This window comes from Lycium barbarum, chromosome 4 (genome assembly GCF_019175385.1).
Source record: "Lycium barbarum isolate Lr01 chromosome 4, ASM1917538v2, whole genome shotgun sequence".
Taxonomy (NCBI): domain Eukaryota; kingdom Viridiplantae; phylum Streptophyta; class Magnoliopsida; order Solanales; family Solanaceae; genus Lycium; species Lycium barbarum.
Window position 1 is genome coordinate 20,449,342 of NC_083340.1, and position 14,542 is coordinate 20,463,883.

Here is a 14,542-nt window from a genome sequence, read left to right on the forward strand (position 1 = left end):
AAAATAAAGTATTTAGCTCGTTAGTAAATTTAAAAACCCGGGTAAATTAAATAAAGGAGGGACAAAATTGGGTGTCAACAATACATTGTAGACAAATCTGTACTGACAATATGTACAACAACCAAAAGTCAAGACTTGAAGGTTTTTACAATATGTTCTACTCAGAAGTGAAATGGAGAAAGTATTGAACAGGCTGTGGTTGTCTCAATTGATCTGCACAAGCACTTAACATTTAAATGATAAGGCATAGAGTTTTCAAGTACACCTTCTGTACCTGTTTTTAAACACCTTGCGTTTAATTTGTCTTCCCTCCTAGAAGAAAACATGTAAATTGTATCTCAGGAAGATTTGTATGTAACAATGAAAACTCTATCAAGATGAGAAGCCTATCCATAAACACTTCAGTCAACATGTTCAGTCAGAGGACTCGTGGTTTTTTAAAAAAAAAAAAAAAAAATAGGTTCTAGTCAGAGGACTCTTAGTTTACTGAAAGAGAATGTTTCTAACTCTTTTATCTCAACTTTCTTTCTTATCTGTTCAATATCTTTTATATGGTGACTGGTGAATTAGTAAATTTCAGTCAAAGGAATAAACTTTACTGACTTTTTCAAGGACTATTTGGTGGTGAGGTCAAATTCATCTATAACTTACGCTAATTATGTGACTTATCATCAGGAAAAAGAACTATAATTGTGTATCGAGAGAACAACTTCTAGTCTAAGGAATAAAATTCTTAACAATTATATAAGGGTATGAACTTCGGCTAACAATGGAGCAAGTACAAGCTATGCATTGCATTTTCTGATGGCATTAACAATATTCTATCTTATATTAACTGATATGTCTACATATGCAGAGCCTTTACTTATACTATTTTCTGTATATTATGCTGCATTTTAATTTCTACAAAGTCGCAACACTATCTGAAGATAAAAGCACCAACCAAGGTTATTAATGGCCATTAAGAAATCACTAACCTTGGAAAGCAGATGGTAAGGACCCCAGAGTCAGTTTTTCAAGTTTGACAGACAATTTATACTATGGCACTATTTTTTGTATTGACCATGATTATAGGATTCTGAAGCTCCTCTACAGTCTTTCATCAATGAAGGCATCCTTTGTTTATACCAGCAATAGCCAGTCGGAGTTGGTGAAATCCGTTTTTTCAAGCGTAGCCCATTTACGTAAACTATGATGTCCCTGATAATTGATAGCGTCCTTCATTCTTACCAATGTCGCACTATTTGCAATCAGGATCCTACAAACTGAAAGGCATAGACAGAAACGGTACATGAAACACATTACACAGGCGAGGAAAAAAATGAGAGATTTTCGCTGTACGGTCAAACCCCAATAGTAGGTTATAAAGGAATTTAGTTCTTACTTGGTCAGAAAGCAGTCTCACAATCAGCATTGTTTTTTGGGAAATGAAGGATGCCACAAACATTTCTCCTAAGTCTGTCGTGAATTGAAATATCTTTGGAGTTAAACTACAAGGACTTATCACATGCAAACATGAAATCTAAGTTGTGATCATCAAGGTCATTCAGTACAGTAGCCCCAGGTACTCATCTTTGATATTTAAAATTACAAGTACTAAATTAAATGTTAACGCAATCATTGTATGACCGCTAAGCTTAATTTTTGTACCTTCTGCAACACCATTTGAGACAACATATTTGATACGCTTTCATCAAACTCCAACAACTGCTATCTGAGTCAAAGTGATTTGGTGTTTCATCGAACTCCAAATTAAACTAATTTCTGAAAAAATCGAGAACCTGCTGCAAGAGAGTGAAATATATCACCCTTAGAAATTTTCTTCAGGGAACTATTAAAATATTAGGGACCCTAAAGAGAAGCAGCAATGACAATTTTAATCTTCAACTCGCAAATGAAAGTGTAAGAATAAAATCTTAGGCACGACACCTCAGCTACGAGCTTTTAAAATAATGGACCTGTGGCTGCTACAATAAATTGTAAATGACAGGTACCTGTATTGAAATATGGCAGCTCCTATTTTTGACATTAAGTTTTAAGTTTCCTTCAACATATTTCTTCTCAAGTCTCTCATTATTAACTAAATTCATAAGCCAATAAAGCTATGCTATTTGTACAGTCAAGATTGATTAAGTTCTTAGCATTTACAAAGTATATTGAACAAAAGTGAAATTAAATTTATAGATATACAAAGTCATCAGTTAGAAAAAAGGTGAAATAAGCCGTCGACCATGAACTCTAACTATTTCCACATGCCAGAAATCTTGCTGCTAGAATGACAGGTCAAAGAGGCTAAAGGTATATTTGCTGAGTTTCCCTATATGTCAATATCACAATACTCGAAATCGCAACAGCCCAAGCTATAAGAAAGTACACGTAGCATGTATAGAGGATTTGTCTTCAAAAACAGAAGGTGAAGAACAACCTGGTCAACATTAGGCATTATCTCAGTTTGCTCTGCTTATGTTTACTCCCTGAGATGGAGTAGTCGAGCTGGAGCAATAAGGAAAAGAAATTCTGAGCCAGCATGAATCAAAGTTTTCTTGACAGCAGAACTATTGCTGAACAAGCAGTTGCGCATACGTCTAAGCCTTTGTTGTGGCAATATAGCTTGTTCGACAATGGTTGTGCTGTCAAGCGAACTGTAATTTAGCTTATGCGTAGATTCAATGCTCATTCTTTCGAGAATCTGCAGGAAAAAAAATATATCACTTGTTTAAGTAATTAGATATGCAACTTTTGTCAAAAGGAAAATATTGCAAGTAAATTAAGCATTTCAATCTAGGTTACTTGTCCAGTGTTGATGTCGGAATTTTTCCGGCAGTTCATAGATTTTAGAACACAATGCCAAAATGCTTAATACAATAAACCAAACAGAAACCATGGTAAAAGTTTGGAAATGGAGAGTGATTTCACCAGCTAAAACTTACTGGCTTACTGTAATGTTTCAGATGCAATAGAAAAAACTCGCTAACAGTTCCATAACAGACAAATTAACCATTACAAATCCCAGAGAGGACACTCTTTTCACCCACCATATTTTTAAATATTCACATCACAAATCCCAGAGAGACAGACTTACTAAGACCCTTCATATGGACTGGTCTTTAACTTTTGTCCCTCAAATTGGTGGTCCTTAATTTTTGACCCTGCTTCTCATTTAATAAAAATTTATTGGGAAATTATCCTTAATCGCTAGTTTATGAAACAAGTGATTCGGGTTTGAACCTCAGCAGAGGCAAAAAAGAAAAACAATTTTGCAAGGCAAGATTTCATAGCAAACTATGCCTATTCGGGCAAACGTTATGCCTTTAGGCATAGTTTTACGTAGTTCCTTTTCCAATATAGTTTTGTAGTAACATAATTTTGTAGTATAACTTAATTTCTACATAACTATGCGGACAAGACATACTTTACGTAGAAACTATGCCTTAAGGTATAACTTTTGCTTAAATAGGCATAGTTTGCTATGAAATTTTATCTTGCAATTTTTTTTATACTTTGTTGGGGTTCGAGCCAAGAATCTCAGGGTTATATTCGGCTACTTTTTTATTACTTAAAGTGCTGAAGGACAAAAATTAAACAAGCAATTTGAGGGGCAAAAATTAAAGACCACCCCGGAATAGGGCATTTGTGCGAGTCGCCGTAATTTTTGCTCCTCAATCGCTAGTCTTTAACTTTTGCCCTTCGACGCTTTAAGTAAAAAAATGTGGTCAAAAATACCCCTGATAGCAAAAAAAAAAAAAACAAAAAAAATTCGGCCTACCCTTATCTATGACTCTAATTTTCCAAGGCAAAGCTTGTCCGGCATAATTTATGTAGGAATTAAATTTTTCAGCATAAGTTTTTTAGTAACTAATTCGCTCAGCACCACACAACTTATGCTGGAAAATTTAATTCCTACATAAACTATTCCTTGCGAATTAGTTACTACACAACTTATGTTGGATAATTTAATTCCTATAGAAGTGATGCCGGGCAAGGCTTGCCTTGCGAACATTTTTTATTTTGGTAAGAAAACAGCAAATTCATCGTCTCTGCTGGGATCAAGCCTAGAATCTCTAATTTCATAGACCAGCGGATAAGAATACTTCAGCCACGAATTTTCATTAAATAAGAAGCAGGGAAAAAAATTAGGGAAAAGGACACAAATGGCCGCTGGGCCATAAATAATCCCACGCGTCGGCCCATCTATTCCCAAACCCAAAAATTAGTCCATAAACTATTCCCATCTGCCGGCCAAAATCTATAGAAAGCCTTTTGTGTAGACTTTTAGTCGCCACAAAAGATTTAAAAAGTCGCCACTAAAGGCTGGCCTATCCAACAGCCCCACTATTTAAAAAAAAATGTCAGACTTTTTGTGGCGACTAAAAGTCGCTACTAAAGGCCTGCTACAGAAAAATCAAGCTTTTCAGTGGCAATTAAAAAAGTCGCCACTAAATGTTAAATATACCAAAACATGTATAATATATGTATATTTAGTAAAAAATATCCAAAAAAATTCTGAGGCAATTTTTGTATATAATATGTATCATTTGTGTATAAAAATATGTATCAGTACCTATCTATAATGTATAGAAAATGTATAAAATATGAATCACTAAGGTATGTATCATTTTTTAATATAATATGTATCATTTGTGTAGATAATGTGTATTATAGAATAGAAAATTGTATCATTTTTGTATATAATATGTATCATTTTTGTATAGAAAGTGTATATATAATTTCAGCATGTGTATATAAACTGTATTAGTCTTGTATAGAAAGTATATCATACGTATAAAAATGTATCATAGAAACCGCATCATTGTGGTATATAATATGTATCACTATTGTATATATAAAAAAAATATCATATCATTATTGTATAATATGTGTATAATAAATGTATAATTAACGTATAATTTATGTATAATTAATTTCAGCATATGTTTATAAACTGTATCATTTCTTGTATATAAAGTGTATATGTATATAAACTGTATCATTCTTGTATATTCTACTAAATATACACATATTATACATATTTTGGGATATGTCTTACTAACTATACACATGTTATACATGTTTTGGGATATTTAACCTTTAGTAGCGACTTTTTTAATTGCCACTAAAAGCCCTAATTTTTCTGTAACAGGCATTTAGTGCGCCACAAAAAGTCTGACTTATTTTAATTTTAAAAGCGCTGGGCTGGCCAGCGCTTACCATTTTTTGGCATTATTTTGGGTTGAGCGAACTCCTGAGGGTATTAGACCCAAATATTCGTCAAATGTGGCATTACTTTGGGCCATTGAACATACAGTGTCCTTTTCTCAAAAAATTAAAGACCAACGATTTGAGAGGCAAAAATTAAAGACCTATCGATATGAAGGGAAATGCACGCAAGAAATTGCCGTATTTACAAATATATCCTTCTGCCTGCAATGCAAAAAGGTTAGGCATGCCTGGCTTTTCATCATTTGTGATCCACCATAAAGCATTAAAGCCACGAGATTACTGCTTCTAGCCTCTTCTATATAAGTAAAGTAAGTAATAAATAAAACATAACAAACTAAATAATAAGTAGAAGCAGAATGTAACTAATTCAATGAGGAATGGAAAAGCAAAAAGTGTGTATTTTATATTAGTGCTAGTTTACCGGGACTAACAACACTTCCGGTTCGAATTACAAAAAAAAAAAAAAAAAATTGCATTTGTTGTCAAATGTTAAGTAGATACTTAAGTTAACCATATGAAATATGTCATCTTCTTTAATTAGATGTATCAATCCCAATTAGAAAAGGCTTAGGGTTTTATGACTTATTAACTTGAATTTGTATAATTAAAGTAGGTGATATATTTTATATGGTTAACTAAACTACCTAATAGACTCTTGAAAACACGCGTAAAAGGTTTTTCAAAATTCAAATCGAAAGTGTATAATTAGAACACTTTATCATATGTTCAACTGCTCAATATAAATTACATTTATTTTTATTATAATAATGACATTGCAAATATAAAGCTATTTTTCATAAAAGAATAATAAGGATGTGAAATTACATTACTATACGGGAGCACAATCTGGAAATTCTAAAAAGGGTGTTTTATCAATGGCCTCATCATACGCATCCTTGAAGGCACAACTATCTCAACACATTCGTACGTCCTCCGATGTAGGCATATCATCTCTTTTATAAATCCAGTAATCAATGCACGGGCAATAACAACCTGGATCTACTGATGGAGGGTATGTTTACAATTTACCAATGTCATAGTTAATATAATGAAAATCACGCAAATTTGCTCCAGTGCCATCATTTGATTACAAGCTTTTATTTTATTCATATTTCCTGAAAAGATAAAGAATTACTCAGTAACATTAAAGAGTTTCATAAGCACAATTTTCAAAAACTTATATAAACTAGAAATATTGTATTAACATATAGTCCATTCGTCAATATATATTATCTATATATTATCACTTTAATTGTTTTTTTTAATACTTCAATTGAGTAAGCAATTTCTTTTCAAACACTTTCAGTTTATATGAACTTAAATAAGTGTCTCCATTACCGATAAGAGACAAGTGTGACCACCAAATGTCAAGTGTAAATAATGAAAATTGTATACCAAATATAGAAGCATGGATATTAAGAAGCAAAGAAATGCACAAAAGCAAACAAACAAACAAATAAGACGGAGAAGTTTAAAATTGTTCTTGCTTATCTTTCTTCTAATAGCACAACAAGGTATATTTTCAACTTACCTTTTGCGTAGACAATGTTGTAGCGTATAAATACAGGAAACAATTGATAGAATTTAGACATTTAATATACGTTATGGATGAGTAAATATTTTATTAATTTTAATTAAGGATCAAAAAATCTCTTACGTTCAGATGAATCATTTGTTTGGTCCCTCTTCAACCTATGGTTTCAAAAAGGACATTACTAAAGTCTCATTAATATGAGGAAGAAACTGCTAACAATTCGATAACATCATAACTCTTCATTAGTGACCAGAAGTGACATTATTCTTATCGGTAATTTGTCATTCAATGAAATTACTTTGCTCTTCTTCTATTTTATGTTAAGCAAAGTGACTTTCTGTTGTTTTTTCTTTACACAAGCTAGGAAAATGACCTGTCATGAGAAAGAATCATTAGTTGAACAAAATACTTAATCCTCTTCAAATAGCTAGATGTGCAATTGAGATTCTTATTGAATGAAATTGCAACAATAAAGATGCAAAATAACATTACAATATATGAGCACAATCTATAAATTCTAAAAGGGAGTATGATTAAGAGTCTTATCATACTCATCCTTAAGGTCACAATGAAATTCTGGAATCGATCTTTCTCTATAAATTTTTCTAATCTATATTGGTGTAGAAATATCTTCATTTAAATTGACCCAGTAATCAATGCATATGCAATAACAACTATGTTCTACTTATGGATGGAAAGTTAAAGAATAACACAATAAATTAATTTTAAAATGAAGTAAATTGTACTAATGTAACCTTAGAAAGACTTAGGGTTTCCGTCAGCTTCCTCGTTCTTCTTTCTTTTATTTTTCATCTTCTTCTAGTGTTTGGCTAATTAATTCCGAAGCTCTTATTATTTTCAATCTTCTTCACGTCGCTTGCTTAATTCCCAACTCCCCATAAAACAATTTACGCAATTGAGAGTTGAGATTAAGAGTATTCGAAGAATATATTTGATGGTACTGCTTTTAGCAATGTTATAACTCAAAGATTAATGCAAAACATTCTTCCAAAAACTCAATGGATAGTAGATTATGGAAAACAAATTTTGCAGGTAAGCATAGGATATTACTTGTAGTTAAGCATAAGTAAAAAGAATACAAATGCAACTACAATAAAGTTGTTAAAACATGTCTAAAGTTTCGTTTTCGTATTAAGTTTATAATATTCTCATGACGTGTAACAATGTAACTCTGCAAAGCGAAGTGCAATTTTGCAAAGTTAAAATTTAATGGACAAGTTATTGATTCAGTGCTACCGGCCTGTCCAAGTATAATTAATAAGGTTATCTTTCTTTTGTTTTATCCGTATAAAGTTTGCATACGTGCATTTATTTGTTTTTTACAATTTCTCATGTTCCTATCAATTATCATTCTTAATTTTAGTTTTTGAGCTAGTAACATAGTTTGTTGTAACATTTTGTCAGTGTTGACAATTGCGGAAGTTGTTGTTGATTGGTACTTTCACAGAGTAGGATTTCAACATATAGACCCTGAGGTTGCCGGTGAATTTCATGATATTAGATACCCTACTAAGTTATATATATGTAAAACTGATTCAGTAATCAGTGGATCAAAAACTAATTAAAACTTTTGTTTAAATTCTAATCACCGGTTCGTTGGTTGACTATGAGGTGTTTGGCATAGGCTAACTTCTGCAATATGACAGCTCTCTTTTCAACTCTTTGAAAGGAAACAAAAGGTAAACAGATCGACAAATAGTTAATGAAATAAATAAATAAACAAAAGGTAATAAATTAATTTTGCTTAACCGTCTTTCTTTTATTCCAAATAAGGTTGGTGAAATCTGATATTTTTGACACAAGGTGGTATTGACCGTACTGATAAAGAGAGATAAGTCAATATGATTCAGATTCTAATGCAAGTTCATATGCGTAAGCAAAAATTTATAACAAAAACAAGACTGATAAATGAACGTGGATAAACTTTATAATATAACATGATAGTAATCAAATGAAAAATGCCACAAATTCTTTTACAACCTTGTGTTTTTGCTTCAAAGATAATTACTTATATTAAGCATCATTTACATTGAGGGACTATTCTAGCAAAAAGAATCTTGTCTTTATTTTCTTAGCCTTTTTCTTCAAAACAACTGCTTGATAGGTAATATTTAGTACCACCATTGAATCAATGTTGATTTATAGGTGGAGGTCGTCGTGCTTTATAGCAATTCGAAGGCTCCCCGTAAATTTTTGTAGTCAATTTAGGAAGTTCTTGCACAGATTGCCCTTCAAACGCACTTGTCTTAAAATTTTCCCCCTCATATCTGTAGTATTAAATTTGTGTCACTACTGCTCATTTAAGGAAACATTTCACACCTGATTCTTTCGGCATAAGTTCTGTAATATTTATCTTCAGAAACTGAACCTTTGTCTCGCTCACCACAAGTTCTGCAGGAATTAAGTTATGCGGCATAAGTTGTGTAGTATTTTTCAGATTATGTTGAGTGTTGAAAGTTTTGCCGTGTCTGGCATAAGTTGTGGAACATTAAGATACATATGCCAAAGGAAATCTAAACTTATGTCGCGCAAAAAGTGTTAAAGGGCAAAAACTAAAGACCACAAGTTTGGGGGACAAAAATTAAGGACACCCCCGAAATAGGGCCATATGTGCGCATGCCCAATTTGGGCCCAACAAGAATGATAAAGACGAGGTTTGTAGGACCAACACAAGGGCATATGAATGACAAAGTTTTAGGGAAGTGACTTAATTACGTCGGAAGGCCTTAGGGCCAATTAAACTTTTATCGGCATATTCAAGGTGGTCTTGTGGTGAACCCGGGTGCACACAAGAGTCATATCACCATAAGAGTACGTGAAGGTATCTACTTGAAATTAGTTGAACTGGTAAAGTGGCCAAAGGAAAGATAAAAACCAAAATTGAAAATGTTAGTAGGAAAGAACGTCCAAGGTAACATATGACCCGACTTAGAAAGGGTATATTTTCCAATCTATAAAGAATTTGGTCAAGGTGTTCGAAGAAAACATATATCCCTTCGAATCTATTTTTCAACAGTTTAAGCCCTTCATCAATCTAGCTTTGTAGAGAAAGTTTTGGTTATTTTCCTGAAGGGTAGCATAACTGTCCAGTTCCCCCGCGAAGCAAGCACCCTAATGATGGAATCTGGCATGTTAGCATAAAATCCGTGCACCTAGCGAGCAAAGTGCTCTGGAGTCCGCAGTCTCACTATCATTATCTTGCTATGTTTAACTTTTTCTTTGCGTGCATAAATTTTACCCACTTCTTCTGACCGCAAACGATGTTGGAATTTGGTAGAGTTTTACAATTGGAACAGGGTGAGGGTGAAGTATTGTGATGGTTCATCTTTCACCGGTGATGTTGAAAGAGTTGATCCTGTAAGAAATTAGTAAATACTACATATGTCTCACATGTATACCGATGATTAATTTGGTGATAAATCTACATTAGGACAACAAGCTGTTTTTTAGAGAGGGCAAGAATATTTAAGGCTATTATGGAAGACTTATGGAGCAAAGGAATGAAAAATGTTGAAAACGTAAGATCCTATTTTTGATAACTAGATGGAGCTCCATGTCCATCCTTCAGTTTTTTTGTTCGTTTCTTTGAGCTGTAATTTCTCGTTTGGTAATATAATGTAAATTCTAGTTACAAAAAGCATCATAGAGTATAAACTATATGTCACATATATACAGCCTTAGTCTACTAATTAATCTTGATTACCAAAATGCAATGGTCAGGCAATTCTATGCAGAAATTCAGCCGGAGGTTTCGCAACAATTTTGAACTGCGACAAGTTCAAATCCTACTTGCCGAATGATGCGAGAGTAAAGTGCGTTGCAGAGGCTTGTTTCTTCATCAATGGGTGAGCTTTCCTTATATTCACATTATGTGATCTCAAGAAAATGATACTCTAATCTTCTATCAACTTTATTAGTGTCCAATCCCTGTCACGATTTATACAGGAAAACAATTATTGGTATTTCATATATTGAAGAGATGTATCGGAAAATTGTTAACTTACACGTGAGTCGCATCTTCTGTTTGTTTTAGTAATTTTGATATGTTGAAGAAGTAGAAGAAACTTCGATTCTTTTGCTTTACTAAAATAGCTTTTGCTCCCTCTCCTTCTAAGGGATCGGCTAAAAATTTGCCTTCAGCTTGCACGTCTGCAATGGAACCAAGTTTAGTAAGATTTTAAGCGTTGGAAAGAAAAATATTTTCCTTATTTATTCTAGAGAATAATAGTGACCTCTAATTATACCATTATTTTTCTTTAATGATGTTGCAGTGCTTTTTCCCGCAGAATGTCGTTCCATACGTTCAAACTCCATTTTTCATAATCAATTCAATTTATGACTACTGGCAGGTGAGGAGACGAATTTAAATGCTAGTTTCTCTCAGTTTTTAGAATTTTCTGACTATTCAACACTCTAAATCCAGATTAATAACACTTTGGTTCCTCCATATCTTGATCCTCAACATGTCTAAAAGGATTGCATTGACAACATAAATAACTGTACATTTGGCTAACATATAATTATTCAAGGTTAGCTATTCTCTGGTGATTAACTAATGTATACCTTCCAATTCACATGTTTATTGGGTGGTCCTCTCCTTTAATTCCTTTTAATCTGGTTTTTCTTAATTTAGCATTTGGAGTGGAGTTCTTGAAGACATTCGAGGGATTTCCCCTTTTTTTACAAGGGATTATTTCCTCACGTCTTGCTATTCTCATGGTGGAATTCTTTCACTGGGATATTGGTTCAGTGCTAGCTCTCCAAGGTTATTTAATAAGGTAATATTTGTTTGTGTTATCCATATAATGTTTGAATACACACATTTTTGCTTTTGAACTTTATCATATGCCTGACATTCTTAGTTTTGATGAGTTCATAACAAATTTTAATTTCTTATAAAATTTATTTATTTAGACGATCGATGAAGCTGTTGCAGACTAGTACTTTGAGAGAGAAGGGTTTCATCAATATATAGACCTGTACCCTTGCGCTAGAGATTGCAAGTATAAATTAGTTAGTGAAATGATGTAACGAATAGGCTTGCATATGTTGTACCTGCTGCTTATTTGGTGGTTTGTAGCCGTTGAGGAGCAGCTGACTGTTGGAGTAAAAAAACGTTTTTATGTTTTACAATTGAGTCATGTTAGATTTTTAGTAGATAAGCTTCTAATAGTTTAGTTTAGCCTGACTTAAGTCTTAATGTATCGCAAATTTAGTCCAGTCGGGTAAGTTAGAGATTCTGGAATGCAATGTTGTGGTCGCAACTGTTATAATTAGAAGGACGATGTTATATCCCGAAATTTCGCGTATTCGTAAAATTCGAAATAATTTTTGGCTTGTAAGAAATGAGGCCATATTTTGATTCTAGCCAACATGCATATGTTGTTCGTGAAAAATATTGGTGCGAAAATACGGAGGAAGGCCAAGGGAAAATTTGGAATTTTGGAAGTTAGTTTCGGGAATTACAAACTATGATCCATAAGTAATTGGGCTAAAAAAAAAGCCCAAAGGGGTGTAGTGGCCGGCCATGGCCCAACAAAAGACCCAAGCCCAAGTGTGTATTGATCATGTGATTAATTATATATGAGAGATTAGTCTTCAAGAAGCTTCAAGAAAACAAAGCAAAAACAAGAAAAAAAAAAAAAAAAAAAAAAAAAAAAGAGCAATTGACCAAAGGGAAAGAGAAAAAAGAAAGAAAAAAAAATCTTGGAGCCCTCAACTTTGATTCTAGAATTATAATTTTCTTGTATTCCTACTAAGTTCAAGATTCTCTACAAAGTGGTATAATTATTTTGGCAAGAAAGTGACTTTGGTGGCAAGGAGAACTTATTGGAAAAAGGTAAGGATTTTATGTTTCTTTTATGTTATGGAAGATTTATGTATGTTATAGTATGTAGAAGTGAATAAAAAGTATGAAAATTTTGTGTATTGTGGATGTATGTGTGTTGGCCGTGTGCCTCAAGTGGAGGAGGATCAAGAATTAAATTATTTAGTATGTTAATTATGTTGTTGTAGTCTTGTGGTGAAAATGGAAGGTTAATGGTTCTAATTGGCATGACAAAATTGTTGTTAAGTGGTTGTTGGAAAGTATGTGAATTTGTTATAGTTTATGTAATTATGAGAATGAAGTTATAAGATGCAAATTAGGATGATTGTTGATGAAATTGGAAGATGAAAATGTGTTGTGAATGATTATGTTGAAGATTGGAAGTTTTAGGTGGATTATGGTTTTGGTGGAGAATTTGTATATTTTGTATATCTTGTGAATATTTTGTAAAATGATATGAAATGCTTCCGAATTGCATTTGAATGGTTTTGAATTAGCGCATGAATATGAAAATGTTGATAATAGCTTGGAAGTATGAAGTTGGAGTAGAAGTTGTGGCATTATGAAGAAAGGAAGACTATTTACGTTAGAATGTGTTTTGTAGTAATTGTTGATGCTTTTGATATTGTAATGGGTGCTGTGTTGATATTTTGAGCCGAGTTATATTCTCGGGGCGGCGCATTTACAGGGGAAATGTTGCCCAAATTTTTGTAGACAAAGTAATGAACTAAAGATTTGAATGCTAAAAGTCTTACTATTGACAATTGGTAAACATGACCATTTGTAGATTTTGGGTGAAACGAGAATTGAATCTGGACGAGCGTAAGGCGCAACTAAGGTATGTAAAGTCTTGCCCTTCATTCTTTGGCATGTTCTAAACATAATAGGCTTGGACGTCAGCCTTAGATGTGACTCTGTTCTTAGAAATCCGAGATTGGAATTGGCCCCATTTCATTCAGTAAGATTGAACTAGTTCCTTATAATTTGTCGTTAAAGTAACCTATATGTATGCAACTTTCCTAAACGGAGTCAGAATGCCTCAAAATGATCATGGACGACCTCATAAGGTCTATTATCCGTAATTTACGTACGCCACCTCGATTTGGTCCGAGGTGGTCCCACAAAGTCCCGATACTTTTCGTATGGCTGTAATTGACTTATTTATGTCCGATCTTCACAGGCAACATCTGGGTTATGATTCTGTTCACTATGCGACAAGTGTTATGGCTATTTGTATAAGTCTTATAAAATAATTTTGACATCTGGAACGCTTTTGGAAATCTTATTCTGGTGTAGTCTGTCGTACCATCTCAAATGACATATATGCGTATATTATGAATATTGTCCGATTGCTTTGATTTGACCCACCGTTTGGCCTACTTCAGTTTCATTGAGTCTGTATAATGATCTGTATGCATATGGTTTCGCATTAATCTGTTCGTGGATACCTCAACGCTTCCTTCACTGCGCCCGGGCCAGGTTCTGTTATTCGTGCACATTCCACTGCATTGTTCACCGCGTCCCTCGGTGTGCGAGCCAGGATCTGTTTACATCTGTATATGATCTGAGGATGTGATGGTATGGGGATGGCGGCCAGGATGGCATATGATCTGATCTGTCTGTCCACCGCGTCCCGTACTAAGAGGGTCGGGATCTGTTACCGCGTCCCTCACTAGAGGGCCGGGATCTGATATATATATGCTATCTGTATTTGTATATGCTTATGATTCTGCATGCATGATTCCGCCTACTACATTCTGTACGTATGATTTTGACTATGACTCTGTCTGTTACCCTTCTGGAAATCTGATTCGAATAAAGATTCTGGCTGCTTCACTTCTGTATGTCTGATTCGGACTATGATTCAGTCTGTCACATATTGGGGTTCTGTCCGTACGCTCTGTATTTCTGTTTCGGATTCTGGTTCGATTCTGTCCGCT

General features: G+C 33.7%; 1 pseudogene; it reads left to right on the forward strand.

Annotated features, from left to right (window-relative positions):
• The first annotated feature begins 7,773 nt into the window (after positions 1 to 7,773).
• LOC132637252 (pectin acetylesterase 11-like) lies at positions 7,774 to 11,806 on the forward strand (annotated as a pseudogene).
• Positions 11,807 to 14,542: the final 2,736 nt, after the last annotated feature.